This window comes from Miniopterus natalensis, chromosome 7 (assembly GCF_054644295.1).
Source record: "Miniopterus natalensis isolate mMinNat1 chromosome 7, mMinNat1.hap1, whole genome shotgun sequence".
NCBI classification, from domain to species: Eukaryota; Metazoa; Chordata; class Mammalia; order Chiroptera; family Miniopteridae; genus Miniopterus; species Miniopterus natalensis.
Window position 1 is genome coordinate 19,705,030 of NC_142087.1, and position 20,921 is coordinate 19,725,950.

The window sequence follows — 20,921 nt, forward strand, 5'->3', positions numbered from 1 at the left end:
GACCCGCAGCAGACATTGCACGCGTAAGAAAGAAACCTTTTTGTTGTGTGAAATCACTGAAAAATGCTGGTGTTGTTTCTTATGTCAGCCTCTATTCTGGCTAATATGCCCTACTACTTTTCTCTCCCCTCTTTCTTTTTCAAAATAAGATTTTAGTTTTGAAAATGCCCCTCTTCCATATCACTAATTTTACCACTTCCTCTTCGTTCGACTATCTGCCTCTACTTCTCAGCCTCCTAGGATCGCCCGGTGGCCCTCAATGGGCGTGAGTCTTGGTGATGTCCCTAGAAGCAGAGCCGGATGTGTTTGTGTGTGGAGAATGATTCACTAAGGGAATGCACTCAGGAGAAACCTACGCGGGAGTGAGGGAAGCAGAAGGGGAAGAGCATGCAGACTGGTGGTTCACCAGCCGTCGAAGCCTCAGCCTGATCCCCTGCGATCTTTGGAATCTAAATGGCACCCCAGGCTCGGTTACAGCTGGAGGCAAAAGGGTAGGGCTTTGTACCCTTTCATCATTTGCTGATTGACTAGCAGGCATCTCCGCCAGTGGAAATGGCAGTTCCCGTGCACTGCTGAGTGGAATGGATCCCACCGACCAAGGGGAAGTTTTGAGAAGCAATGGCAGCGATGAACCGCGAGCGGCAAGCTTTCAGAGCAGCTGGCTGCGCTAGAAGGCAAATGGCATCCTGATAAGGCACCAACAGCATCTGCCATAGCACAGTACATCTTTGTGTCACTATAAGGCAGTGAGATTCAAGATAAAATGGAGTTAAGTGTTTGTTTCCTTTTGGGGGGCTTGGCTCAGAATTACCAGTACTTGGATACATTTCAAAAACGTACGTTTAAAGACATATGCAATTTAATCACTCCTGTATCTCAGTTTCTTTGGCTTTTACTGTATTTGATGCCTTGCACATATCTGGGACTATAGTTATGAAGGTAGAAATGGCTCATGTAGCAACTGTAGAAGGAGCTACTACCCCCTGCAAGTCGAGGTAGGCCACACTGCAAGCCCCAGCCTCAGCTCAGGACCTTCCAGGCTGCGGACTGATTTTAGAATAATCTGAAAGAAGCTTGTTTCATTTTGGGGGCTCTTTCACATGTGACCAAAAGTCTCTACTCTGATGTGCAGAGGGTTGCGTCCAGACAGAGTTGGATATGAATTTCTTGCTATCACATCTCAGTTGTATTAATGAAGGCATTAGAAGTCAACAGGGGTGGTCCAGCTGGTGTGGTTCAGTGGTTGAGCATTGACCTAGGAACCAGGAGGTCACAGTTCTATTCCTGGTCAGGGCACATGTAGAAGGCAGCTGATTGATGTTCCTGTCTCTCTAATCCTCTCCCTTCCTCTTGAGAAATATCAATAAAAACCTATTCTAAAAAATAAAAAGTCTCCAAACTTTTTGAAGCCGGACTTCAAAATAAGTTCATCAGGTAAGTCTTTTGAGAGCTAGCCTCTCTTTAAGATATCACTAAAATATAGCACACCTTTCATCCAGAAATATCAACTATGAGCATTCTCTCATCTGCTTGTGACTATAAAGTAAACAGTTTTTAATCACAGAAAAGGGCTATGAGAATAAAATGCCAAGTTCATACCATCATACTCAGAAAAGCAAAAACTATGAAGAAGGGCCAGGTGGTTGCTCATTCCTTACTCAACTATATTATCCATAGCCTCCTGAAATTCCTAAAACATCATTTCTTTGCACAAGCAGGATTTGGAAGTAAACTCCTTGGTGAAGCTCACTGACAGTTCATTTGAATTAGAAATTCCTGCTTTGGACCACCCGGCCTTGTACTGGCTTTGACACCAGCACTGGAATGGCAGCCAGAGTTTAGAGGAATAAAGAGAATCAGTGGAGAAGGTATACATCTGGGTTACCGGTCAACAGAGAGACAACTGTTCAAAGAAATCAGTCATAACCCATAATAAGATGCCCACCAGGCCAGTATCTCAAGAGACACATGGGGTAGGAAAAAGAGCTTGAGGAGCAATAAAAAAGGGTTTCTAGGTCTTTCCTCCTGCAGTGTGTTGCTGTATAGCTGCCCACATCCTGACTGCACCTCGTGATGACATTCCCAACCTTCTAGCACAGGAGATAACAGAAGCTCCTAACAGCATTGCCAGTGGCCACTGCAGGCAGGCACAATCCGTACTTGTTTTATATTCATGGCATGTGGAGGTGTCTCTCTCACCATCCTCTGACTTTTCAGGATGCAACAACAATGAATCCAACACAGTCCCATGACTCATTTTCCCCAACAGATCTTGCAAAAAATCTATGGATGGACACTCTAAAACTCAATCTGGGGAAAACATTTTTGAAGAAGAAAACTTGGGGGTAAGTATTGAGTGGGATATGAAATGGGCCATTGTTTCTGAGATTTTTTTTGTGACAACTTCCTGTAATTGTTCCAAATAAATAGGTAACGGGTTTATTTTTACTGACCTATAACATCTATGCCTAAAGATGAACATGTCATAAACTTGATGGATTTTCTCTAATCATACCTCTGTAACTGCTCCCAGGTCAAGAAACAGAATTTTACTTGCATCTTAGAAGTCACCCTGAAGGCCCACTCTGTGGCTCTGTGGCTCTGGGGTCAGAGTTCTATCTGATAACTTTCTTGGAGCAGGACACAGCTGCCCGGGAACTAATCCCACAGAAGGTATTCCCTTTTGTAGCTAATTCATTCTGATTATATTCACTCTCACTCTACCCCATTACCTCTGAATGCTTTTCCTGATAGTTACGCTTCAATTTAAGGAGTCTTGCAATGCTACCTGATGATAAGACCTTTCTCACCTTCTCTTCCAAATAACTCCCTTTGTTATTTTAGCTTCTTAGCATCTGGAACTCAGTATTCAAATGCCCTTCATGAGGAACAACAAGCATGCCTTTTCATGCTGACCTCTATTTTAAGGATCAGTTAAGAGAGTAGGAAGCAATATTATCTACAAACAGGATGGGAAGCACTGATATCCACACACTTGGACAGGGGAAGTGAAAGTCTGGGAAATATTACAGTGACTTGGGCAAGCAAACAAGCTGAGACGTTCATTGACTCTTCTGCACTGATTTAGAACCTAAGAGTAGATGTTCTTTCATTGCTGTGAAATGTAATGACAGGCAGGGCTTCAGATAACCATCCCCAAATCCGGATGCTTATCTAAACCAAACCTGCCTGCCTGGAATCCTTTTGACTTTCAAAAATAGAGCCTGAATTCATGGGGAGCCCAGCTTCCAAGGACATTTGGGGCAGTTCCTGTGTTTAGTAAGGAATATTTTTTAAAGAAAAAAACATTGTTTTCTCCCTGTTTTACTCCAGGTTAAACCCAGACCATGAAGAAAAATGTAGGGCAAAGTGTAACAAACAATAAAGGTTATGTAAGCAATAGTGGGGAGGAGTGTTATAAAAAGGGAGAGGTAGAAAATCTAGGATTTCTTTTGTGACTGCTCTATTTTTAAATAGAACAGCTTCATCTTATGCCTCTACCAACGGCCAGTAAACTCTTCGTCTTGGTTTTTGTTTTGTTTTTTCTTTACTTTTTTTAATGATCTGGGATACTTCCAATAGTTCTGGATAGAAAGTACTTTTACATAGTAGGGCTGGCCTCAGCAAATCCGTAAAAAGTGGCAATTTAGGCTCAGAACCTTCTCATTTCCCTTCTCAGAGACAACTGCTGTCCCCTCGAACATCCCCCAATACCCATACATCTCTTATCTCTTTTAATTCATTCCTTTATTCCCTTCATTTGTTCATTTAAAGATTAATTGAACCTAAGTTGTGTTATAACCTATGTCCCTTAGTACAATTGCCTTCAGGAATTCGGGAAATATTTGATAAGTCACTCTACCAAAGCAAAAGATCTCAGTGTCACAAAGTGTTTCATGAGAAACAAGTTCTCAAGGTCACAAAATGCTTCTACGACATAGAAGACAATCAGACCCCATCACTGTTAATAATGGGAGTGAGTTTTAGGTCCCAACTTCTCAGAATCCCTTAAATTTCCACCCACTGAGGAATGGATTCCCTACTCAGCCTACTCATAAGGTTAGTCCTGCTTGGGAGAGATCTGGACACACACATGTTGGGACTGGAAACGAGTCTGAGTCTCTGACCTCCATTTCCCTTCTAACCGATTTTCTACATTGGGACCAAAATGCTATCTAACCGTCAATATGGCTTTTGTCACAAAATTGCAATGACAGTCACTACATAAAACCTTCCCTTGAGAGTGTCAAAAGATAAACCGAAGTATATTAAGAATGTGAAGAGTTTACCTGAGAAAAAAATCAACTCGAATAGGGCAGTGCCAAGGCAGAAGTGGTTAGGGACCCGGTGCCTACAGGAGCTGGGGGGGAGACTGATGCTGTGAAGTGCGGAAGCAAAAATAAAAATTATTTGATGGACCGTAGCCTAAAGCCTCGCTGGCTGTGTAACTGGCTGTCCTTACTGTCCTTAGCACATCAGCACCAAGCCTCGAGGCATTTACAGGTTTAGGGTCCGGCTTGCTTACACAGGCCACCGCAGAATTAGAGTCGCCTCAATCAGATGGCTCCGCTTCATTCAACAAGAGAAAGCTGACACTTTGCAGGTGGCCCGAAGACCTCCCAGGATGTGGCTTCTACTCACATTTTTCCTCTTATTGCCAGTCGCTCGGCTCCAGAACCCCAAGCCGAGGTTGGTGGACACGCGAAGCAGAGCTTCGAAGAGTCCTGACCGGCCAGGGGCCCAGCAGCCTCCTGCGAGAAGCCGACAGGTATTAAAAGGCGTCAGCATTAGGGCGGAGGTAAGGCAGGTTGGCGGTCCCTTACCAGTTTCCTCTTCCAATCAGAATCTGGGCAACTGAAAATACCCACTCACAATGTTTGAGGAGGCCCGTAGTTTACTATTCATCCTGCAGTGATACTAAAATTTTATTTGGCTATTTCTCAATTAAAAGGTAACAAATATATTTGTGAAAACTTCAAGGACTAATGAAGATATACAATCACACCAATTTTCATAAATCCTAAGATTCTTCATATTTTAATGTTTCTGAAATAAAAGAATCGTTATTAATAATTATAATAGTATCAAAATGCATGGTGTGTCATAATTTAATTGGCAAGGTTATTTCTCTTGAGTATTATACGCAATACTGATATGCCTTTTAATAAATGTTGATTAGGTTTGATGAGGCCTCATAGCTAAGTCTTTCTCCCACGCCAGGTCTTTAGCCCCCACTCCACTTCTTGTGTGCACTTGTCAAAATTTTTATGCATATACAGATATACACAAATGGGGACACACATGATATATACTTCAAAACCTCACATTACATTTACTTTTATACTTGTAGAAAAATTGTGAATAGTGATGCTGTTAATGGACATCTTTGCCTTATTGGGTAATCCCACTTAGAGTTTTATTATTCTTTTAAAATGGTGCTAGACTTTATTTGTTAATAGTGTAGTTGTATGCGAGCATGCACAATTATAACTGTCCATAGTTATCATAATCTCTGTCACGATGTTAGCTTTTTCTGTGTTATATTGACGTCAAAATAGAAATTTGGAAGTTCTACTTCACTCTCTAAGGTCTAAACCAATTTAACTAACCTTGAAGTTCTCTGTCTCTCAAAGGTTTGTGAGAATTCATGTTTATAATGCTAAATGAATTAAGCAAGGGGGTCACTAGATTGTGGTGGGTTTAAATGCCTTAGTGTCATACATAAGCAAACCTAAACCTAAGCCTGTAAATGCCTCAAGGGTAAGACGTCAAAATCTAAGGACAACCAATGACAAACAGCCACCTCGGCTTTCCCAGCTAAGGCCACCACCTCAGAAAGATCAAGCCAATAAAATAATGGCCTTGCTTGGCTTCTGCCTGTTCCCTGTAAAAGTCTTTCTCCTGGCTCCAACTGGCGGAGCGCTCCTAACCACTTCCAGTTTGTCACTGCCCAATTTGTATCAATTTTTGCTTTAATAAAGTTAAATATTTTAATATGCCTCAATTTATCTTTCAACAAATAAAATCATATGCTCCAGCACTGTTTAGAAAGAGACAAGGGAAGGTGAACAGGAACTTTTTGTAGAGGATCAATTTATTCCATAGAAATTGGACTATCTTTTCTGGAGTCATGTTTAAATTTTTCCTTGGAAATCATGCATTTCATCCATGTACTCAAATGTATTTGCATAAAGCTAAGAAAATCACTCTCTAGAGTAATTGTGATTTTTGTCAATCCATAGTTATTTCTCAATGTTTTCAAAATAATTTCATACATTTCTACTTCATTTCCTGATATTTTTAGTTAATGAGTTGTCTATTTTATTAGCTTTTTTTCAAAGAATCAGCTTTGGATTATTAATGTGTGTACATTTACATTAACTATTTACATTTGACTATTTAAAAATTTCTTGGGTTAGATACTGAATTTTTCCCCATTCTTCCTGGTTTAGTGCACTAAGTAATTAAGACTGACAGTTGTCCTCCAAGGTCTGCTTTAACCACACTGTTTTAGTTTTGATGTATAGGTTTTTACTATCCTAACTTTTTCTAGGTGTGTTTTAGCTTAATTTTCAATATTATATTTGATCTAAGAGTTAATGAGAAAGTTTCTTTAACATTTTTATGGTAAGGTTCATTTCTTTTTTGTTAAAAATTTCTAGATTTATAATGAGCACAGAATGCCATTGAAATTTTTTGTGACCAGTTACGATTTTGTAAATAATTCATGTGTAGATGAAAGAAGAAATGTCTGATTTCCTGATTATATAATTTAACATACTTCATTAACTATGTTATTTATATGCTTATATTTTAAATAACTTTACTATTTTTGCACATTTAGTGTGCTTTCTTCTGAATGAAGCATATAAAAGTTAAAAGCCCCCTGCCACTAGGGGACTAGGGTCTGCTTGCCTTCAGCTTTCAAGGCTGCTACTTGTTTTAAAAATATGATGCCACTTTCATTTGTGAATGACCATCCTTGTCTCTTGAATTCAGCATTGTTGGATATTATAACCCCTGCTTTTGCCTTTTCTTTCCCTTTTTATCCTGTGTCTTTGCCCATTATTTACTTTTATATATATTTATGTCATTTTAAATGCATTACATATAAAGAGTTTAATAAGGTTCTGATTTTTAAAATCTAATTTGAGAATATTTTTCTTTTAACAAGTATGTTTTTTTATATGTATTTATTGCTAAGATGAGTGTATTTTCTTAGTTCCACTACCAAATTTTATGATCTAATTTCTGTTTTTAATGCTTCATGTGTGTTTTTAACTTTCTCTATGATTTGTGTATGTCTTTATTTTACAGTCTGAATGTTTTCTTTCTGATAGTCTGAAGGGTTCATGGTCTTCAACTTTTTTGTTTCTTCTTGTTTGCAAATGGTTCCAGAGACTAGAGCAACACAGAGAAGTTTTTATCCTGTCACATATATATTTACAATGTCCAATGATCTTAAGCATTGACATTTTCTCACACCTCTTTTCCCCCCAGCTTTACTGAGATATAATTGACAAAAATATATATATTTACAGTGTACAACTTGATGCCTGTGAAGTAACTTGATATACATGGTGAAGTAACCGCAATCAAGGTGTTCAACATATCCATCACCTTACGTAGTTACCGTCACCTGATTTCTTTTTGTGTGTGTGCAACGAGAATGCTTAAGATCTACTCAGCCAACTGTATTCATACAACACAGTATTATCAACTATAGTCACAATGCCCTACACTAATGTTCAGAACTTATTCATCTTGCATAACTGAAGCTTGCTGCCCTTTAACCAACATTTTCACATCTCTCATAAACTACTGCAGGGTCTTTATACCAAATGCTATGAAGTCTGGGGTTTCTTTGGAGCCAACATAGTATCATTGAAAGCGCTGAGAATCTTCTAACACCACTAAGCTACTCAGCACTCACTTTCCGTGGAGCATCTCTGTTTTCATTCGTTTTGTATATTTGCCTACAAATATTCTAGGTAACCAAGAGTGTATAACTCAAATAAATTTGAAATGAGATAGTTAACCTAAAGACGCTATTTTCTGTTCAAAAGTGAACACATGTAATATCACTTTAAAAAGGTGAATGTAACTCTTGTTTCTTCTGTTGTCTAACACGAGCAACAGCATTCTGATCCCTAGACCTTATTCCAAGGAAATAATAAGATGAATCACTCCTGATTTCTAAAGTTCAACAATTTCAATTCCCTGAGTGACTCAAGTTCTATCTGCCATGTCTCTAGTCCACTTCGGGTCAGTTACTTAGAAGCAAGGACAGAAAAGCATCAGCTACTCTAAATTGAGCCTATGCCTTGCCCAAGTATTCTCCATCTTTTACACAAAGATGAAGATTCTGGTAAACCATTCCTTTCTTAAGAAAAACCACAGTATTTCTGCTACGGTTAATATCAGTCCGAGTGCTTACCCATCTATTCATTCATTCATTCATTCATTCAGTTTACGGAATACCTACTGTGTGGCAAACACAGACAAGTGGAAACAAAGTTGTGAACAAAAGAAAACGGCCCCCATCACCTTCGAAATTGTTTGCTGGTCTTCTAATGGGAGAAACACGTATTGATGATGAGAACAGAAAAGGGCCCAGGAGATTTAGAGACAAGTAGCTCATTACTGAATGACCAAAATTGGGAGCTTCTATATCCCTAGCACCTAGCCCAGTGTCCAGCACTAAATAATTATGTGTGGAAGGAAGAGAAGCTGGGAGAAACAAAGGGAGGGAGTTTTGAGTTAAGACTTACAAATCATTTCCTCAACGGTAGGGTAAGATTTAATGACAATTTAAGGAATACGTGCAAAAACAATAGCACACTGACGAAAGTCACATTTAATGGAAGGTCCAGTTGGAGACATGAGAGGAGGCAAGAGGAATCTAGAAAGAAGTTGGATGGGAGACGTACTTGAACACCAGTCCGGGGGTTACACGGTAAAGAGATGTAATTTGTTGTGCAGGTAACATGATTGAAGTCATGTTATAGGATGATAATTGTACCAGTAGCGTTTCCTCATCAGACATTAACGTTCCCCAAACCACTCAGGAAAGATGTAGCTGTATTATGAGCTGGAATCTGAAAGTCTGCAATGGAATCAGTGCTGCAGCTCACCTCACCTGCCCTGTAGGACTCATGGAAAAAAGCATCATCCATAGTGGGGTTTTTAAAAATTTGTTAACTATATTGAGAATTTTATTTCTCGTATTTCTTTTCTTTTAAATTTGAGATTTTAAAGTTAAATTTATTGGGGTGACGTTGGTTAATGAAGGGATCGAGCCTGCAACTGAGGTACGTGCCCTTGGCCACAGTCGAACCCGGGACCCTTCAGTCTGTCCACAGGCCGACGCTCTGTCACTGAGCCAAACCAGCTAGGGCTCAACGAGCACTCATTTTCCTCCTTTGCCCTATGCGATGCGGGATAACACTGTGCGTCCCCGCGCAGTCACAGGCATCTGTCATTGTCACACTGCCTCACGTCGGAGTCTTAGTATCAGCCTGCGAGTCGAACGTGTGTGCGTCGTGCCTGTGCTTGTGTGTGTGTAACGAGGGATAAACAAACAGCCCCACCTCCGATGAAAAGAAGAGCGAACTCCTGTTTCCTTTGTGTATTAAAATGAATCGCAGTTAAGGGAAGTGACTTTTTTTTTTTTTTTTTTGAGTCTCAATTAGAAGTTACTTGGGCCTTTCTCATCAAGCTGCAACTGAAGGACCTCCCCCTGCCTTGGATTGTGAGGTGTGGAATGGCCAACGTGAGTGTCAACCGCGTCCTCATCCTTCAGAGGAAGGAAACAGCTAGAGGCTGCGACAATATTGTGCAGTCACCTCCCTCTCAGACCCCAGTGAGGACAAAAGGGTCCAGGGCGCCTTCATTCTTTGTGACAGTTCGGCCCTGCTTTGCTTTTCTTGAACAGATTTATCCCAGGGCCTGTTCTTTCTCAATGCGACCCACTTGGCCGCACCCATTTGGAAGCGCCTCTCACTACGGTCAGGGTTGGTTTGGCCGGCTGCAGCTCTTTGCTACATTCTGTTTTTAGAGCCTGCCAAATGTGGGACAACGGGTGTGTCTTGTTGACATCCTGTGGTTCATCAGATATGTAGGATCACTCCATTGCACCCTCTTTAGGAGGCTGCAGCTGTGCTGGGAGGCCCAGGTCAGCACGTCTAAGAGGAAGCCCAAGCTCTGATTCACATGTAACCAAAGTCCCTGAGGGCAACAGGAACACCGGCATGCTTTGCTTTATGAAATACATGGTGGAGGGGCTCCCCATACCTAGATCAGTGATTTGTGGTTGCAAATATTTGCCTGTTTTTCTAAACCATAATTTATCCCAAAGAGATGACTATGTCACTTAGACATTTAGATACAAGAACCACCCACAAAATGGATTTCCTGGATCAGTTCTGATTTTCAAAGTCTGTACCCCACTCTTGATTTGCCACATCCAGGCCACAGGGCCACTTTTAAAGAGAAATTAGGAACACAGGGAATACTAGTGTGTAATTAAAATGCACATCCCATGGCAGGGACGGTTCAGAGGACATAATTTTGGACTGGAGGAAGCAAGCATCGTCAGAAGTTTGTTCCTCAAGTAATCATCTAGCATACCCACACCATATCCTCTATTACAGATTTAAGTGGCTTAACAACGTCATTGCTAAGTGCAAATACTCCCACAGGTGGTTAGATTTCATTCACACTTTAGTATAAAACACCTCAATGAGGTTTTCCTTTCTCTCTGAATACCTGGAACTCCTGGGAGATGGGGCTACGAGGATGGAGTGTCTGCTTCATTCCCAAATGTATTTCAGGAACTGTTATCATTAACTTGAATAAGTAGAAATATAACCAAAGTTTATGTATGATCAGGGTCCACTGAATACATTTAACTTAAAAAATGGACTCTCAGAGACAGCGAGAGAGTTAAAACAAATATGGTAAGAGTTTAAAACTCAGTGAATCTTGGTGCAAGGTATAAGGATGAATTTTACCTTTTCTGCAAACTTTCTGTAGATTTAAAATTTTCCAAAATAAATATTTTGGAAAACAGTTTCAAATAATGAACTCTCTTACCTGAAGAGTTTAGTTTGAGATCATTGATCCAGTCAACCAATGGTTGATACCATGAATGCTCTTTTTTTTTTAGAGCAAGAAGAACCTTGGAGGGAGAGTTGATGGCATTAGAGAACCAGAAAGTAAAACAAGAAGGGTACTTGGGGGCCAGAAATAGAGGCAGGTGATAGGGTAGGAGACTGAAAATGAAAATGAGATGGAGAAAAAGAAAACACGTACAGAAAACATCTTCCGAGCCTCCTGTGAATGCGGCAGATAGGTAAACGGGGTACTCACTTCCTCCCACAGCCACATCAAAATGACAACTAAACCACAGAACAGCCATCGCTCAGAAGCGCCTGAAGTCGAGCTGAACAGAAGTCCTGTAACTAAGGGTACACAGAACAAGCCCGCTCCACCGCCCCAGCCCCCAGCTGTGTACCTGTCTCACTTCTCGGGTCGCAGGGCTCCCAGCAGCTGGCAGGGACGTGCTTTTTCTGCTCTTAGCAGCTCCATAGCTCCACCTTGCCTGGTGTGACATCCTTCCCAGTGGCATCCCTGAGCTGCCACACCTCCTCGTGAGCGTCGAAAGGGAAGAGTGGCCCACCCTTCTGCCTTGGTGACAAGCACGTAGAAGCTGGGCAGGGGGGCGTGACTGAGGCCTCCTTGATGTGCAAGAGCTGCTGCTGCTCCACCCCGGCCCACCTGAGCTCACGGACGCCTCCGCACAGGACCCCACGTGCCTTCTGCGGGAAGAGCCACACCTGCGGCCTTTCTTCACCTTGACCGTCCGCCGGTGCCCAGGGCCAGCCCAGTGCTGAAAGCGACCTGTGTCCGTGCCCTTGATCTCCTGCTTCAGGTCACACACGTGCCGCAGCTCTTCCAGGGGCCGATGCCCCTCCTCCCCAGGGTCAGCGAGAAGCTCGTGTCCACATCTGGGTTCCTCCCCAATTTCCTCCTCTCCGTGGTGATCTGTTCCCTTTCCAACTCCTCCTCATATATGGCCTCCTCCCCTCCTCCCTCTTTTTTCTCTCCTCCTCCTCCCCCCTCCCTGCCCCTCCTCCTCGCCCACCTGCTCTCTTCCTCCACAGTGAAGGGGAGGCTGCAGACCTTCCGCTTGGCCTCCCCCTTCCTGCCTCCTTCTCTCACAGCGTCTCCAGCTTCAGCTGCGGCTCATTCTATTGCTCCTCCTTGGCCAGCTGCTTCTCCCGTTCCTTCTCCAGTGCCTCCTGCTCGGCCTTCCTGACTTTCAGGGCCACAAGCACCATGGTGCCGGGAGTGAGCTCTGCCTCCATGGCACAGTAGAGTGCAGAGAATTCCTTGTCAATGTTGGATTTCTTTATGCTCCCCTCCATGATCCGATGCTCCATCTGCTCCACCTGCTTGCACTGCTTCTCCCACTCCCTCATCAAGTACATGGCATGGCATGCATCCTTATACCTTGCACCTAATGTGCCTCATTTACAGTGGCCTTGTACTCAGCCACAGCAGAAGTGGCGACAGCAACAGTAGCAATAGCAACAGCAGCTTGGCAAGATCAGTGGCTGCAGTGACTGCCACGTCCCTGCAGTCAGCAGACCCTGACACCATGAAGTTGACCACCAAGGAATGTGCGGGCACCCTGTCCTACCCTATCTCACTTTAGATTTTTAAAGTGAGCCACTAAGCAGGTGTGTGTGGGGGGGGGGGAGGTGCAGAATGGGCTGGTCCCACACCCCGTGTGCCACTTAAAAATTGGGAGGGACATCTCCACTTTGGAGGTCCCCACTGAGAAGCCAGGGGCTGCAGCACACACCAGGCCTCCCCAGCCCAGGGTTCCAGTGCTGGGAAGAGAAATCCACATAAATTCTGGCTGTGGAAACCAGCAGGGAGTGTGGCTGAGTGAGAGGGAGGGCTGCTGGTGTCCCATGCATTATTCTTAAAGGGCTCCTCATGCACAGACTTAATCTAATTCACTCAACTGAGCTCCAGCACTGGGGCAGCAGTTTGAAAGGCACCACAGACATAGGAGAGGAACTGAATTTGCTAGCTTTGCAGCAAGAGTTAGAGAGGCAACTTTTTCCCAGAAAGAAGTATTCCGGCCATTGTTCCCTCGTTGAGCCCTCCTTCCCACATAGCCAGCAAGTGGTACCATATCTGAGTCTCCATCAACCTGGCTAACACTGCTGACCCCACCCCGCCCCACTTGCCAACCTACCCAAGTCGTTTCCAATGCTTTTCCATACAACCTGTTTTTGGGTCATGCTGGGGAATTTCCTAAAATGTTTCAAAAGTCCACAAACTCCAAACAAGCAGCATCTGGCCTTGGTGTTCCCTGTACTACCTTTTGCTAAGTGGCCACAGGCCCAGCACTAGCAGCAGTTGGCTTCAGTTCACAGCCTGGCCTCACCAGGGCACTTCCAAGCTCAGCACAAGTAGCAGCCACCTGCAGACTTCTATGTAGCTCCTGCCAGGTGGCCCTGGGTTGGGTATAGGCAGGGGCTGACCTTAGCCTGCACCTTCCAGGAGGCCCCAGAGACAGTGCACCTGGTGGACAGCTTCTGACCATGGATGAGCACTACCCAATCACCTCGACGAGTGGCACACTCAATGGCTGGACTCAGCAGGCACCAGAGTCCCACTGAAGTAAGTCCTGTTCTGTGGGGTTGGCTCCTGGACAGCAGCTCCTCCACTGTAGTCAGGACTATTTATTATAGACAGTCAGCCTGGCGTCAATCCCTCCCATTGATGTGCCAACAGCAATCAAGGCTCAACTACAATAGGAGGATGCACACAGTCCATACGGGGTGGGGGGAGGGGTGCACCTGGAATGCTGGCTTGAGTAACCTGGGAGGCTGTGCCACTGGGCTCTACAGGACACCTACTACATAAGGCCACCCTACCAAAACTGGGAGACATAGCAGATCTACCTAACACATAGAAATAAACAAAGAGAGGCAGCCAAAAAGGGGAGAAAAAGAAACATGTCCCAGATAAAAACAGGAGAAATTTCCAGAAAAAGAACTAAAAGAAATGGAGGCAAGCAAACTACCAGGTACAGAGTCCAAAACAATGGTCATAAGGATATTCAAGAAACTTAGCAAGAACTTCAGCAGCATAAAAAAGAATGTAGAAACCATGAAAAAGAACCACCAGAAATGAAGAATACAAAAACTGAAATGAATACACTGGAAGGAATCAACAGTAGAATAGATGAAGCAGTGATCGAATCAGCAATTTGGAAGACAAAGTAGCAGAAAACACCCAATCAGAACAAGCAAAAAGAAGAAAGAATTTTTTAAGAAATGAGGATAATTTAAGGAGTCTCGGGGACAACTTCAAGTGTACCAACATTTGCATCATGGGGGTGCCAGAGCGGAAGAGAGAGAGCAAGGAATTGAAAACCTACTTCAAAAAAATAATGAGAGAAAACTTCCCTAGCTTGGTGAAGGAAATAGACATACAAGTCCAGGAAGCATAGAGTGCCAAACAAGAGCATCCTAAAGAGGCTCACAGCAAGACACATCATAATTAAAATGCCAAAGGTTAAAGACAAAGAGAGAATCTTAAAAGCAGCAAGAGAAAGCAGTTAGTTACCTACAAGGGAGCTCCCATAAGACTGTCAGTTGATTTCTCAACAGAAACATTTCAGGCCAGAAGGAATGGCATGGACTATTCAAAGTGATGGAAAGCAAGGACCTACAACCAAGACTACACTACCCAACAGGACTATAATTTAAAATTGAAGGCGAAATAAAGAGCTTCCCAGACAATAAAAAGCTAGAGCTTGTTACCACCAAATCAGAGTTACAAGAAATGTTAAAGGGCCTTCTCGAAGAAGAAAAAAATCAAATATAAATAATAAAATGGCAATAAATACACATCTATCAATAATTACTTTAAATGCAAAAGGATGAAATGCTCTAATCAAAAGACATACAGTGGCTGAAAGGATATAAAAACAAGACTTTTACATATGCTGTCTATAAGAGACTCCCTCAGATTGAAAGACACATACAAACCGAAAGTAAAGGGATGGAAAAAATATTTCATGGAAATGGAAATGGAACAAAAAGAAAGCTAGGTTAGCAATACTTATACCACACAAAAGAGACTTAAAAACAAAGGCTTATAACAAGAGACAAAGAACTGAGCAATTCTGCTTCTAAGTATTTACCTGAAGAAACTCAAAACACTAAATCAAAAAGACATGTGCATTATTTACAATAACCAATATATAGAGCAACCTAAGTATCCCTCAATAGATGAATGGATGAAGAAGAAGAGGTATATTTATACAATGAAATATGACTCAGCCATAAATAAAAGAATGAAATCTTGCCATGTGCAACATGCTTGGACCTATAGGGTATTATGCTGAGTGAAATATGTCAGAAAGAGAAAGACAAATGCCAGAAGATTTCACTTAGATGTGGAATCTAAAAAACAAAATAAACAATTCAGCCGAACAGAAACGAACTCATAGATACAGAGAACATTTTGACAGTTGTCAGATGAGAGGGGGCTTGGAGGTTGCATGAAAAAGGTGAAGGGATTAAGAAGCACAGATTGGCCCTGGCCAACATTGCTCAGTGGTTAGAGCATCAGCCTGGGCACCAAAGGGTAGCTGGTTTGATTCCTAGTCAAGGGCACATACATGGGATGCAGGTTAGATCCCCAGCCCCAATTGGCACAAGTGTAGGAGTCAACCAATCGATGTGTCTCACATCAATGTTTCTCTCTCTCTCTCTCTCTCTCTCCTCTTTCTCCCTCTCTCCTCCCTTCCTCCTACTCTCTCTAAAAAAATCAATGGGAAAAATATCCTCAGGTGAGGATTAAAAAAAAAAAGCACAAATTGATAGTTACAAAATATTCATGGGGAAACCTTCCTACAGATGCAGGTCCCTAGATGGGCCTTTGGAGGCTACTGCACTTGTGGCTGTATTAAGAGTGACCTTCTTCCATGGGAGGAGTGTGACTCCCAGAGGGTCCAGTCCACTTCATAAACTGTCTCCTGGGAGTCCTCCTTGCTTTGTATCTCAATGTGACTTTCCTGTCAAAGAAATTCTTTCTCAACCCCTTAGGTTCTGTCATGGCTCTGTAAGCGGCTAGTAAGTAAATCTATATCTTGATTTATAGCTGTTCTTGTCCAAAATAAGGGACGAAAACACATGACTTTCAGGGTTTTTCCTTTGTATTTACTTTTGTGATGTCTTCCTTTTAATTTAATAAAACTTACAGAAGGTAATATTGATTCCTCTAAAGAAAAATCAATTTATGGGAGAAGAAACATTTTTAAGGTATGGTCTTTTTTCTCTCATTTGAAAAAATAAGATTTATTTTGGAGATAAAAATATCTCTCATTATTTTGTTTTTCCCCCCCTAATATTTGCCCACATATTTTGGAAGTATGTTATCTGAGAGCCATGATGTTAAACATTCTTGACCTAAAAATTCTTCATCTAGCTGTGCTATTGAAAACTTGGAAATTTAAAAGAAGAAAAAAAAAAGAATAGATTAATTTGGGGGATTATTCAGCCTTCATTTAGGGAAAAAATTTAAAGAGGAAATCAAGTTTCTGGAAACTAAATGAAGTCATGGACTGAGAATGTCCTTCAGTAAGTGTATTAAAAATGCAAGAAATGAAAGAATAGCTCTAAAAATATACATTGTTCCCCCCTCCCACACATCACCTTAATCTCGCTAAGTAGCATCTTTCTGTCCCTCTGAATGGGTTCAGAAAGATTCCATACTCAGCTTCGGGCTTCTCTTTCTTATCTCGCACATCCAGCCCCTGAGGTCGTGCCCTGTAGTTATTCCTCTCTGCCTCTAAAGGCTTTTGCAGAGTTGGGTGTAGTCTAGAGTGTGCTGATTCTTCATTATTCTCTTTCCAAAAAGGTCAAAGCATAATACAGAGCTTCTTGAACTTAAAAGAGACAGTCTAGATAACCAGCTGTGCCCGAATTAAAATGTCCCAAAATAGCATTTATTCACCCAACAGCAGACTGATATTAAATCCAGGGGAGTACAACGAATGTCCCCTAACAGGACTTTCAAACTGCACTAAGTCATCACTCACATTTCACAAGTTTCAGTAAGATTCCTTCAGAACTAACAGACAAACGAATGCTTTGCTCTACAATTTCAGCATCTATAAAGAGACAAGTTCTTCCACCCAAGTATAAATCTTTGGAGGATTTCCTACTATTTAACTAAATAGACTGGCAAGGCATAGAATTAAGTTTTGTTCCTTGGAAAATTATCAAATATCTACATCACTGGTTTTTACCATGCTTTACTGCTTATTAGCAAGAATTTCCTCAGTTCTTATGAGGGTGAGATAAAACACGGGTGCACGAAACAATCTGAGAAAAGTTAGGAAGTATCATTAATATTTTGGTCACTATGAGGGAACTGGTCCATTTCTGACAAAAGCCGCATATCATTGAATGGTGGCATGATTCCTACTCTGATGCACATGGTTAGTTGCAGTTCTTTGATACTTATAGCTTAAGGATTTGCACTACAGATAAACAGTATGAATGAAGTCCTTCTGAAGCAAGATCTACTTCTTCTATGAATATTATCCAAAAAATAATAATATCAATTTTATATATATAGTTATTTACTTTTTCAGCATAATTACACAAGTTATCTTGCATTTCTATCACCCAATAGACCAAAGTTGCCGTATCTTGACATTGGTTTTAAATGTATCTTATCATTTTCCCTCTTTGAACAGGACTTATAAATAGGCATACAGAAAAAGATACCCTCATTACTATAATAAATCTCTACATGTTAACGGTAGCAGGTTAACAAAAGTAGCAGACCATAATATGCAGTGTCATTTAATATCACTGGGTCCACCATTTCCATCTTGAGCACAACTATCAAGAATATGCGTCCATCTAAGGTTAGGCACCGCATCTCCCATCTATCTTACACATCCAGCTATACGCCCAATATGTAGCAGAACCTCTATAACTGCTCAACTTTAAGCTCTGTGAAGATGAGTGTATCATAAGGATCCTCATAGCAGAGAGCCTAGCACACACAATGAGATTACGTAAATATGTGTGGTGTAAATGGATTATTGGGTGAGTGAATGAAAGAATGAACAGTTAGAATTAGTTAATTAGTAAACAGAAGCAAAGATGTCCCAGGTGGAGATAATATCATGGAGGCAGTGGTTAGTGGGCTGAACATAAAGCACGGTAGGTAGGTTGACTGTTTTGGGCCACAGAAAGCCATTAAATATTCTTGAGGGAAAAGTGGGTTGGTAGAACTACTATTTGCGAAATATTGTGGTGTTTTTTATATGATGGATTGGAGCAAGGAGAGAGTCAAGGGAGAGTCAAATATATCCATAAGCTTTACCACAAAAGAATGTCGCCTTCCAAGTATTGCTCACTTTTCTACCTCTCTCCTTGTGACTCTCTCCAAGCCTATTTAAATATCTTCCTGGCTTAGGTTCTTTCTCCTTCAGGTCTATGCTATACTTTACCACTGGATTTATCTTCCTAAATTCCAGTTACTTTTCTCCCACTCATCTAATTAGAAATCAACTGCTCTCCGCTTCCTAATACATCATGTTAAAACCCTGAATCTGGTATTAAAAGCTATCAATATGATGCCGTGAAAAAAGTTCTACATTGGTGTTACTAAAAAAAAAAAAAGCTAAGCTTTCAGAATCAACTTTTTAACTAATTTCCTCAACCAAGTGTCAAACTAGACAGTTCCTAATGGCCTTTTGAACTTAGAATTTTATATTTTGTTTGATCTTATCTTTGAGGATACTCTTTATGCACAGTAAACCAGTGCTTCTGAACCTTCCCTGTATATAAGAATCACCTGGGTACCTTGTTAAAATGCAGATTCTCATTCAGTGAGACTGAAGCTCCTCTGAGGCTTCTGGTCTGTGGACCACACTTTGAGTAGCAATGCCCTAAATTATACCTATGTTGTAGAGCTCCATGTTGGCAAAACAAACAAACATACAAAATATCTCCTTTCCTTCCAAATTTTCCTGAATCTATCAGTCAACTTGAAATGTCCTCCCATTGACATTCAGTCAGAAACTGTCTCGTCTTTCATTATGTATCTCATTCCAGCTAGAACATGGTCATCTCAATAAAGCTCTTCTTAATCCAGTCCCTTACCCACAGGGGAAGCCATCGTGTTTTCTCTTATTTCCCCTAGACCTCTGTGTATTCTTACAGCATCATTTAAGCCTTGAGTTACAATTATTTGTGAGTTTTGTCTCTCCCCTCTAGCTTGTAAGCCTCCTGAAAATATAAATGATAGCTGCCACTTTTGACTAAGAAGTAGGAGGAAGTCATTCTGAAGGAAGGGAACACGGTCACACTAGTAAGTGTCAGGGAAGTTTAAACCGAGTACATCTGACCCCAGCACATTTCCTTCTATTACACCTGCCAGGCACTATAATATGTACCAGAGAACCTGACACATTGCTGTGTTTCCATAATTGTTTATATTTGGCGACGGAGACGGAGTAGAGTAGAAGTGACAGTCTGTTTCTTGCATGCTTAATTTTCAGGCGTTGGCAAACAACCCAGTAAAGAAGTAAAGAAGTTCTCTGGGTATCTGGAACTTGAGAGGAGACTGATCCAGAGGAGGGCAGCTGAGAGTGGTCCATTTGGAGAATAAGCTGCCTCATTCTACCTACAGAGCTGCAAAATTAACGTATTCACCCTCATTGGCTCAGAACATTTTTATTTCTTGAAACACAAGTGCAGCAATGCCATACATACAAATGTCCTTTTAAAATACTGAGCCTATGACTCTTTAGATTTGGCATATTATATAAAGGCAAGAGGCCATTTGATGTATTTTTTAGCATGAGGCCAGTTACATCTAAAACATCAGTAAGGGGAGCATGATGTTTTACAAATTATTTTTTAAAAATGTATTGCATTTGTAACCTGTCTTTACTCCATGATCTATTTCTTTTGCAATATATTTTATTGCTTGGGATTTATAGCGTCATTTCTCTGCATGGCTTATGCAACAACACACATCAACGTGTCTGCCTTCAATTATCAAAGGGCAGAAATTCAGGTCAGACATCAGTTGTTTTGCTAAGCTCATCTGGATTAATGAAGGTCTAGAGCTTGCATCCAGCATACACAGAGAGCAATGTAAGGTATGTCTGTAAGTAACGTCAACCTACTTCTGAACTTGTAATGCCCAGATTTATGTCTGCCATGTTCTGCCATGTTCTTAAATCAAAACAATATTGACTATTGTGATAAAAAAAATCCTTCCTACTTGCAGCTGTTGTTCCAACTATAGCCCTGGTAGTTTCCACAGAATAATCAGCCAATAAACTTCCTCATAAATCTTACTCATTAATCTCTGATTTAGGTCCAAGGTGGGGCTTCTTTGGGTGACTTTGAATGGAGTAAATATGCTCGTAAGTGAAAGTGAGTCTTGCTGTCTCTGTTGGGCTCATCCTAAACACGTGGCCTTAAAAAAATGAAAGCTGTTGAAAGCCTGCAGAGGGACTCCCCAATGAAGTAAAAAATGGAAAGCTCTTTGTACTTTTTCCCAGGGCACATAGTTTAGAACATTTAATTCTCACAATCACCCTGTGGGGTCAGCAGAGCAAGGGACACCAGGTCTAATCAACACACAGGTCAACTGAGCCCCTGTGATTTGGTTCAAAAGATTAGAAACAACTAAACAAAGGCAATGCAGGTTTTTATTAGTATAGACTGGTGCCCTCTCCATACTATTTCTTAAGATAACAACAGGTCAAGACGGAGTAAATGAAATGGTCACTTAACTATCCAGAATGAGCCCAAAAATTCCAAAAGGATTGAATTCTCATGAAGGAGTAGAGTTTT

The 20,921-nt window shown here is 41.4% G+C and overlaps 1 pseudogene; it reads right to left on the reverse strand.

The window, feature by feature from the left end:
* Window positions 1-527: 527 nt before the first annotated feature.
* Window positions 528-12,491, reverse strand: LOC148092717 (protein FAM50A pseudogene; annotated as a pseudogene).
* Window positions 12,492-20,921: the final 8,430 nt, after the last annotated feature.